General features: G+C 38.6%; 1 protein-coding gene across 10 annotated transcripts in view; it reads left to right on the top strand.

Annotated features, from left to right (window-relative positions):
- Positions 1-203: 203 nt before the first annotated feature.
- Positions 204-11,124, top strand: part of LINGO2 (leucine rich repeat and Ig domain containing 2) — a 2,408,131-nt gene continuing 2,397,210 nt past the window's right edge. For 3 of the 10 annotated variants that reach the window (XM_073667628.1, XM_073667593.1, XM_073667612.1), the window contains exon 1: positions 204-1,127. The gene's annotated coding sequence lies outside the window, so the exon portion shown is untranslated. Of the gene's footprint in view, positions 1,128-1,240; positions 1,320-11,124 lie in introns of those variants that run through there. The other 7 variants (XM_073667565.1, XM_073667524.1, XM_073667575.1 and 4 more) reach the window with 6 other exon arrangements.

The raw sequence follows: 11,124 nt of genomic DNA, 5'->3' as shown, positions 1-11,124 counted from the left end.
CATATTCTGCCTCCATCAAATGCATTGCTGACGATTCTGCTTTTCCATTTGTAGATGCAAGCTTCACAACCTAAAGATGTAGGTTAATTATATGGAAGGGGAGTCTCCCTGTGTTACATGTTTCCTTCATGATCTAATCAGGAAAGTTTCCTTCCTCGGTGAAGCATGGTCTCCACATGTGACCTTGTTAAAGACTGAAATAGCACCTTTTTAACAGTGTGATGAGCTGATTGCTCATAATAGTAGGACAGCCTTAGCAAGGAGTTAATATGCTCTTGAGAAGCTGCTGCTGCTGCAATATAGGTCAGGTGATGGGGGTGTGGCGTCTCATTCGGAGCAGGCTGCAGCTTGCATGCTACCTCCAGTTCTGCGTTGTGTGAGAGTTGGATGGGAGTGTGAGCAGCCTCCAGCTTCAGCACCTGCCTGCTGGACAGCTCCCTATGAGCAAGAAGGAGGCTAAAAGGCAGGAGCCAGCACATCACAGTGTGGATGGATTAACACAGTGTTATCAGGAACATACTTCTAAGTGAGAGAGACTGAAGACAAGCGTGGGATACAGATCAGCTGGGGATCACAGTGCATTGGATTTCCTTTAAGTGTATTTTTACTACTTCTTGAATAAAAGCGGATCTTTCTCTCTTTTTTGCTTTTTGACATCTTTGCTTGTATAGGCGCATGATACTCTTTCTTAAAGTTTGCTTTTTCAAGCCTGCAGAGACAAGGTGCCTCAAGTTTGTCTCCAGCCATCACCTCCTTAAGCACCTGGAAAACAATCGCTTCGTGGTGGAAGGGGGTTCCAACATTTTACAGCTGGATGTGATTGTGGAGGGCTTTGTGTTTTTTATTCTGGTCGCTGTCTCTCGAAGGGGATTATTAGAAATGATGTGAAGAATAGAGGGAGGGAAAAAAAAAAGAAAAACAAGTTTGAAGGAAACCTAAACGTGATAAGATTCTGTTCAGAGAACACTCTGGTACTAAATGGATTACTACTAGTAGGGGTGCTTGGGGAGGCATTTGGAAGATCTACTACCTTTTTGGTTGTTGGATGTCACATTCTAGACTTTGTGTATGCTTGGCCAGTACATAGCTTATGACAACCACATCAGGATAATTGACAGAGCCACAAGGTGAGTAGCAATCCCTCTCCTCTGTCTCATCTTTTATTCCATATTGCAAGCACAGTCTTAGGGAAATGAGGTTGTATATCAGGGCAGTGATACATAACAGGGAATCAAATCAGATTACTGAGGCTTGATCAATGGGTAGAAGAAAGAGATCTGATGGAAGAAGCACACACGTCTGCCTCTACCCTGCTGATGGTAAATTCTGTAAGATCTGCATGTGTAAAGACTGCAGAAAAGGAACTGAATGTAAAGATCTCAATAGAAAGACAGAAAGGAGAAAGGGTTGTGTTGTCGGAAATGTTGTACATGTAATTGCTTGTGTGTTTTAAAGGTCTCCAGTCACTTTGCTTTTTAAATATTCGCCAGCAAAGCAAAAAGCAGCACTGGCACTCATGCACACCCTAGATAACAGTAAAATGTCACAGCTTTGCTGTGCCCAGGTAGGAAGAAAATGAATGGCTATCAACAGTGCAATGTAATTGTGGTGACTTTTGCTTAAAGGGTGACAGAGACAGATAAAGGGAAAAAATGTTATGTAGACAAGTTGTTTAAAAACAGGAGATCACACTTTTACTTATTATTTGCCAGCATAGTGTGTATAGTTATAAGGATATAGTGTGTAAAACATAGTAACTGTGTATTCAGGTGGCTTTTCAGGCACTAATGGAAGTCTTTGACAGATGCATTTTCTAGACTTGACAGCAAGAGATTGTGATTATGCTGTGCCATTATTTAGCCATACCTTATCAAAGGCTGGCATTGCATAAATGTTCCCTATAATACTTGGGGTATATTCCTGATAGTCACTGACTGTCTGTTGTTCTTCCTCTGGGCAATGGTGATGTTCATTGTTTTTTTTTAAAAAAATGGTGTTATGAAATCTATCTCTCAGCTATATTAAAAACACTTATCACCTGGAAGTCAGCTCCAGACATGTCATTGTTTTCTTACATCCCTAGTTCACACACAAGGCTGAATAGGATGGATAAAGATGAATTATGTATGCCGGCTGTCTCTGTTCTCCGTCATTAGTGCAGATATTGCAAGCAAGCTATCACATAATGACTCTTCCTTATTTATATAACTTAGACACCTATGTTCATTAAGAAATGGTGATACCTGTGTTATAGGGGCGACCCATAGTCCATATAACTACAGCCTGTGTTTTAATATTTGTACTTACCCCATAGACAGCACTGCATTCTAAATGAAATCCATACTTATTATATGACTTGTATGTACAAGCATTAGGTCAATGAGCAATTATTTATGAAACCCGCTCATGGTGGTCTTTATTACTAAGCTCTAAAAAAAAAATATTGTTCATGAGTATTTTATGGGCATGAGCTTTGCTTCACATCTACAGAAGCATTTAGCCCCATACTAGCAAAGGTTGGGAGGGATCACTGCACCGCACGTCATAGGTTGCAATCAGGAACGGCAATCCAACCATTACACCAAATTTTACCTAGCTATATGGATTTTATATATATACCAGGCATAGGCTTGACTTTTATCAGCGCTCAAGTGTTTTCTACCAGGTTTGCACTGTGGAAGTGCCATGTGTGTTTGTGAATACTTGTCAATTTTTCTCTTGTGGATACAAAGCAGGTCACATTTTATATCCAAGCACCAACCATTTCATGTATTCTGTTAATGGTGACATCACTTACCAGTAAAAAAAAAATGCTAAAACCACATAACAAGGGGACCATCGTAAAGATAAGGATAATTTATAAGGTTGAGTTCACACTCACCTTATGCAACAATGATTGTAGCATAACGCCTCAATATTAACCCCTTGCAAATGTCTATATACAATGCTTAGGGTGAAAGCAAAAGATTCAGTAAGACTGAGACAGAAATAGGCAGCGTTTCTAATAGCTGGAATAAATGAAATAATCAATAGAGCAACTTGTGTATCAGATTGTGAGTAGTTAATTTATTATTCATATTTTGCTGGAGGTTCTCTATTTCCATATCCTCTTGTTCAGCATCTGGAGTGTCTCTGGGGAAGATGAGGCACATTTCTCTAGCTTTTGGTTTAGCTTTGAAGAATTGCAGTGCCATTTTTCACCAGCTGAGGGCGAATGATAAAAACTTTTGAATGAACAGAAAATAATATTAAGCCAGCAGATCCCTGGCTCTGCACACAGCATTATTTCCCAATAATCTATACATTTGCTGATTTGTATATCTATTGAGAATAATAACATATTCATTTTGTTATAGACTGATAGCATTTAATGTTTATATAATGGTTTTCATGTTGTTTGCTTTGTTTTGTTCAATTTGGGTAGAAATGTCGGATTTCTTGTTGGGAATAATACAGTAAATGCTGTCACATGAATGTAAGTTGTGAAATTGTGGGTTTTATAACTATTAGGTTGAATATATAATAATTGTAACTGTATATATCCGTGGGAATTGTCAGTTTTATGGAGTGTATGTAAGCACCGTATATCAGCTATTTTAATTTAGCTCATTATGAAAGCGTATTATACTGTAGTTTTTGCATTTCACTGAAGCCTTGTTTGTCAGCAGATACAAATCTGCTGCAGAAACCCTAACTATAAGCTTCCGTTCACACACTGAATAAGTAGGATATTTTCACCTGTTTTCAAACTAAAATGTAGATATTTTTATGAAACATGTCATTTCAAGTCTTAATATATTTTAAATGGCTAACGCTGTTTGGTTCTGTTTTGTGATTTATTGATTATATGATTAGTAGAATTAATAGTCCGTGTATCTGAAGCCTGCACAGGTTTTCCCTGTGTTACGTACTTTGCATATGCGACCCTTGAAAGTTCTTTCCTACAGCCCTCATATGTGATAGTTTAACGTGTGGCTTTTATTTTTCTACATGCTACCTTTCCTATAGACAGCCTTGTCAGATGTTTCCATAAATGGTTGCTGATGCGAGAATCATCTCTACTTTCAATGTGGAGAGATGCCCTTTAACATGACACTAACATTGTTGCCAATATGCAACGTTTATAAAATGAGATATTTGTTAGATACAGTTATTTTTACACTAAGGACCAAAACATTTGCTATTGTCAACTGCAAGAAGAATGTCATATTGGTGCTCAGTTTTAAGGTCACTTGCTTATACATTGCTATGTACATCATTCAAGTAAAAAAATGAAAGATATCTAAACTCCCCCAATAAATACATAAATGGGCTCTTTGAGATAGAGCTTAAGATTACTTGTTTGCTCAATTCACTTGCACGCTCTTACCCTTTCTTCACACGCATATATTTCCCTTATACAAATGTAGCAATTGAAAAGACATGGAGAAAATTATTTGTGTCCATAGTGATCATAACCAAAGCAAAAAGTATTCATACATCACGAGCCTTTCCAATTCATGTATGTTTACAATATTACTGTTATTATTGAAAAAATCTAAGAATGAGAATAATTATTGTCATCATTCACGTGTGTAACAGTAAACTTGAATCTATTTCTTATGTTGCAGTATTAACTGGGTGCTTTGGTTACTTCTACAATGCACTGATAAAGTCATTAAAGGCATAGTTGGTCAGCTAGCAGATAATCACATTGATTAAATATGATACATTGTTTATACATGATATATGGATATACGTTTGGGTATACTTTCCCTAGAATACTATCAAACATAAGTTTTATAAATGTCTGATTGGTGAAGGCCCCCTGGATAAGCCTCACAATAACAACAATGACAAGGATTGGCCTGGTTCCCATTACTGGTAGTTCCTAGATATGGCTAAGCAACCCAAAGTCAGTCTCCTTTCCAATAAATGCTACCAGATCCCTGATGAGTTGACATTTATGACAGATTCAATATTCCATACATGTAAATATTAAAAATAAACCATAAAGATATGTATTTTTTATTTTTAGAAGAATACTTATGTGATCAGCATTACAAAGTAATTGATGAGGATTGGTGTGGTGAACAAACTAAAATATTGTCTAAAAGCTTAAAAGCACCACTCCAGCATTTTTCTTTTATTGCAGTGCTGGAGTGGTGCCACTAAACTAAGATCCCTGCCCCCAATGATACTTACCAGCCATTGTCTTCATTTTTTATCAGTTCCGCTCCAGTCAGTCTCCAGCAGTTTGTGATCTTCCTGATTGCTCCGGTGTTTGCTTGAGTCCTGGATATCCGGTTATTCCCCGGGAGTCAAAACTTAAAGGGATATATCCGGGACTTTAAAAAAAATGTGCTTAATCACTAACAGGCAGATAGTTGCTACCTAGCTGACTTTTGTGCCCATCGCAGTTCTCCGCCAGCACAGAGCGGTCACAGACATCCTCTGATGTCACGTCAACAGAGCGGCTGGTTCTTTTCCTATTGACAGGGCAGTACTACTGGTTCATGCTGACTGACAGCTGGCTCCACACTGCCTAATTGGGGGAAGCCGGATGTCAATCAGCATGACGTCAGTAGTACCGCCCTGTCATCAGGAAGAGAAACTGCTGCTCTGTTCACAGGGAGCAGCTGAATCTCCAGCAGGAGCGGTCAATGACCGGCTTTGAGAACATCAGGCAAGTAGTTGCCTCTGTTAGCAGTCCCGGATATCTCCTTTAATGTAAGTCTATGAGAGCAAGAACGAGACCAGAACGAGGCTCTCATAGACTTAGATTGAGAGTTTGTGACCGTTACCTCTGACTTTGAGTCATTCAAACGTTGTGGTCACAAGATGGTGCCACAGGGCTGGGAAATGCTGAAGACAGTGGCTAGTAAGTAGAAGAATATAAGTGTAAGTATAAAAAAAAACCTGGAGTGGCTTTTTAAAAAATTAACACTATAGTAGAATAACTAAAGTTTGTGATTATTGTGCTAGACTTATAAGGGAAAGCATGATATTTATTTGTGCTATAGGTTTATAACACTGATTATTTGAGTATAAATATGATTCACAATTCTTGAAAAATTGGAAGTCTGGACAGAATATGAGCATAAATCATTGGTCTTCCTTTATTTTTCATAAAATGGCATATTTGAAATAACAGATAGCCATTTATCTAAGGCTATGTTCAGACCTTGGAGCACACTCTACAAACATATTTATAAAATGAACCTAACATATATCAAAAGAATGTCCTTTTGACATACACTGTGTAACCTAGGCAGTCTGTAGCACCTACACATAGTGGCATAGCAAAAAAAAGTATACAGAAATTATACATTTTATTGCAGTAGGAGTTATTAGCAAACATATGATTTACCTGTACAGTGGCATGACTACAAAGCTTCTGGAGAAGTATGGAAAACTCCTAATGTGAACGCACACAGCGTTTTACAGGCTCAATAGTTCCCTGCTCTGTAAAAATACTCATGTACAAGCTGTACGCTTCTGCCTCCTTAACATTGCTCTTCTGACAAGTCTCAGATCCCAGACCCCTACCAATCTGCAGGTTGGTAGGTACACTTAAGACTGCACTTATCAGATATCTGTCCAGCCTCTGTTTGAAGACTTCCTTTGAAAAAGAACTCATCACCTCTCGTAGCAGCCTATTCCACTCATTAATTCATTAATCACCCTCACTGTCAAAAAGTTTTTTCTAATGTCTAATCTGTATCTTCTTCCATGCAGTTTCATCCCATTTTTTCTAGTCTTTCTTTGTGCAAATGAGAATAAAGATGATCCTTCTACAATGTGACAGCCCTTGATATACTTGTAAACAGCTATTAAGTCTCCTTTCAGTCTTCTCTTTTGCAAGCTAAACATTCCCAAATTTTGTAACCGTTCCTCATAGGACATGGTTTGCAGACCGGTCACCATTCTGGTCGCTCTTCTCTGAACTTGCTCCAGTTTCTTCATGTCTTTATTAAGATGTGGTGCCCAGAACTGGACACAGTATTCCAGATGAGGCATGACCAAAGAGGAGCAGAGATAATGACTTCACATGATCTAGACTGTATGCTTCTGTTAATGCAACCCAGAATTGTGTTTGCCTTTTTTGCTACATGTTCAGTCTGTGATCTATGTAAAATACTGAAACACTGCCATTCCAATTTACTATATGATTTACTATATGATTCAGATAATTATTGACACATGGAAAAAAGTGAAAATGATGTGAAAAAGCCGAATTTACAGATAAACGAGCTTCTCAGATATCTTTTAGCTGGTGGAACTAAACTAGAATCGGGCAACAAATAAAAACATAACCAAAAGTCATAGTCAGTTAAGAATGGTTTCTATCTATTAGTTTGATTAAGTATTTCTTTGCTAGCATTTCTTTGTTGATGATACATTTAACAAACATTTTGAAATTAAGCGTTCTGAAAAAATTATTTGTACAATCGTAGCTCAAGTTTATCTTAGCTAATGGTCTGGGGGTAAAATGAACTAACTTCTATTTCAAAGTGAAATTCTGTTCAAAACCTGTCCATGCAGCATGGAATTCCATGTGTCAGTCTTATATCTGCTCTTTATCTTGATACTTTTAAATAGCTATCTATAGGTGGTGCAGAGGTAGCAGTAACATCTGGTCCTTCTACCTGAAAAATCACAATGATCTCCTGCCGAATATTTTATAGGTGCCAAGTATTGCAAATGAGGCATAGTAAGTAAGGTGGCAGGTGAATAAGCTGGATTGGAGTCCATGAGTTTCAAGTAGTTCATTGGGTTCTATCACTAGATAACTGGATAATCTCATTGGGGCCGTTGAAAAGGACTTCAGCAGTTTCAATAAGGCTAAATCTGTTTTACTTATACAAATACCAATACCTTATATAATACTCTATCCCTAGCTTCACTGCTTCATAAAAGCTCTCATTCGAGAAGACAAAAACCTCAGAGGTACTGCCATTAATTAGACAGATTCCTGCCTCCATGATTTATTTCTTATAATATCTTATCCATTATTAAAGGAGACGATTGAAAAAAGAACAATCACACTGCTCCCACCCGCAGTAAGAGATGGCACCAGTTCCACTTGTTCATATGAGGCCATTCAGAGGCATAATGGGATTGAAGGCATAATAAGGTGGATGAGTAAACAGGGTGATTTAAACTCCTTGCACTTCAGGAGCTCAGTGTAATTACTCTTTTCTTCTTAGTGCAGAACCCTTTAAACATTAGCTACCAATGTTCTTTGCTATACCTACCATACTGTATTATTAGAATTTAGAAACATGCAAAACTCTCCTGATTTGCTGTAATCAAAATGCAAAAAAATTCTGTGTTTGAACATAATTTTTAATTTCATCCGACGATGATAGTTGTGACTGCTGAGTTTCTACTGAGAGCATTGATAGCTCATCTATTATTTACTGTATCATTGTGAATGTACTTAGGCTTGTAAAGTGGCATGTTTAACTGGAACATTGTTCACAATCAGGCAAAGTCATAAAATAGTAATAAAACCATTATACATGAGAAATGCTTTGTCACTGCATTCATTAATTTACAATATTGTTTCAGAATTTTTGATTATTTCTCATAAAAGTGTGAAGTACAAAATTGTATATAAGGTTTAGGCATATATTTGTATAAAGGCACAGTTAGGCTTATTTGTATGTTGCATTTTAGTTTTGATGTCTGATCCCAGAAACAAGAAATTATATTGGGAGACATTTATCAAGTTAAATGTGCCATAATTCTCGTGCAATTTGAAAAGAATCATTCTTTCGTGCTTTGGTCTATATACAGTGGCATGTAAAAGTTTGGGCACCCCTGGTCAAAATTACTGTTATTGTGAACAGTTAAACAAGTTGAAGATGAAATGATCTTTAAAAGGCCTAAAGTTAAAGTGACACATTTCCTATATTTTAGGCAAATTTAGGCAAATACATTTCACATATTTTAGGCAAAAAAAAAAATATATATATATTTTCATCATTTGCATTTTGAAAATTAAAAAAAGGAAAATGGGCCATAGCAAAAGTTTGGACACCCTTGGAGATTTGTGTGCTCAGATAACTTTCAGCAAGGTTGCAGACTTTAATTTGCGAACCTGTCATGTCCTGTCAACTATGTAAACTGCCCCATAGCATTGTTAGCGTGTTAGTGTGCATCACTAACATGCTTTTTTCATTAAAATTGGCACTAATATCATCAGTACAGTGCTGGCCAAAAGTATTGGCACCCCTGCAATTCTGTCAGATAATACTCAGTTTCTTCCTGAAAATGATTGCAATCACAAATTCTTTGGTATTATTCTCTTCATTTAATTTGCTTGCAAGGAAAAAACACAAAAGAGAATGAAGCCAAAATCAGATCATTGATCATTTCACACAAAACTCCAAAAAAGGTCCGGACAAAAGTATTGGCACCCTCAGCCTAATATTTGGTTGCACAACCTTTAGCCAAAATAACTGTGAACAACTGCTTCCGGTAACCATCAATGAGTTTCTTACAATGCTCTGCTGGAATTGTAGACCATTCTTCTTTGGCAAACTGCTCCAGGTCCCTGATATTTGAAGGGTGCCTTCTCCAAACTGCCATTTTGAGATCTCTCCACAGGTGTTCTATGGGATTCTGGTCTGGACTCATTGCTGGCCACCTTAGAAGTCTCCAGTGCTTTCTCTCAAACCATTTTATAGTGCTTTTGGAAGTGTGTTTTGGGTCATTGTCCTGCTGGAAGACCCATGACCTCTGAGGGAGACCCAGCTTTCTCACACTGGGCCCTACATTATGCTGCAAAATTTGTTGGTAGTCTTCAAACTTCATAATGCCATGCACACGGTCAAGCAGTCCAGTGCCAAAGGCAGCAAAGCAACCCCGAAACATCAGGGAACCTCCGCCATGTTTGACTGTAGGGACCGTGTTCTTTTCTTTGAATGCCTCTTTTTTTTTCCTGTACATTCTATGTTAATGCATTTTCCCAAAAAGCTCTACTTTTGTCTCATATGACCAGAGAACATTCTTCCAAAACGTTTTTGGCATTCTCAGGTAAGTTTTGGCAAACTACAGCCTGGCTTTTTTATGTCTCGGGGTAAGAAGTGGGGTCTTCCTGGGTATCCTACCATGCAGTCCCTTTTCATTCAGACATCGACGGATAGTACGGGTTGACACTGTTGTACCCTCGGACTGCAGGGCAGCTTGAACTTGTTTGGATGTTAGTCGAGGTTCTGTATCCACCATCCGCACAATCTTGCGTTGAAATCTCTCATCAATTTTTCTTTTCCGTCCACATCTAAGGAGGGTAGCCACAGTGCCATGGGCTTTAATCTTCTTGATGACACTGCAAACGGAAGACACAGGAACATTCAGGTCTTTGGAGATGGACTTGTTGTTATGATCTGCTACAAGCACTAAGGAAAGACAGGAGATCTGTCCCTACAATAGAACTAAGCTGGATCCCTACGATGTAACGGGGAACCTGATCCCGCGATCAGACCCGCTAAAGTCCTCGGCTAGTCTGAACGAAGACCTATAGATGTGAGGAAGGGATCCCTACAAGAACTAGGGACTGGGAGAAAGATGGACACCTCCTAGCATCAATTGTAGCAGAAATAAGACAAACAAACAACATAGAACATAGAGGTCCGAAGACCTAGCAAAACTGACTGAGAAAGGTAACAGAGCACCAAGCTAGCTCAAGAGTAGAAATTACAATGAAGTCCAGCAAGGCCAGGAGGGCGGAGCAGGATTAAATAGGCAAAAAAGGTCATGTGACCAGCAAACTAGAAAAAACCTAACAGGAGAGTTCTAACAGTACCCCCTCTTCTAAGAGGATCCTCCGGATCCCCTAGGCCCGGGCTTATCAGGAAACCTCCTGTGAAATGCTCTGACAAGTCTGGTAGCAGAAACATCATCCACCCTCACCCATGAGTTATCCTCGGGTCCGAAATCCTTCCAAGCGACGAGATACTGCAAACTCCCTCTATACCGTCTAGAATTTAGGATGCGGGAAATTTCATATTCCTTGTCCTCCACCACCGGAGGAACAATGGCAGAGGCGTCACCATCCGACACATCAGCTCTTTTCAACAGAGAACCATGAAACACCGGATTAATCTTCCAGGAGGTAGGAACCTCCAACCTAACAGC

Source organism: Phyllobates terribilis, unplaced genomic scaffold (assembly GCF_046119375.1).
Source record: "Phyllobates terribilis strain yellow unplaced genomic scaffold, ASM4611937v1 Scaffold_1__5_contigs__length_1240528914, whole genome shotgun sequence".
Taxonomy (NCBI): domain Eukaryota; kingdom Metazoa; phylum Chordata; class Amphibia; order Anura; family Dendrobatidae; genus Phyllobates; species Phyllobates terribilis.
This window is presented reverse-complemented; position numbering and strand designations above follow the sequence as displayed.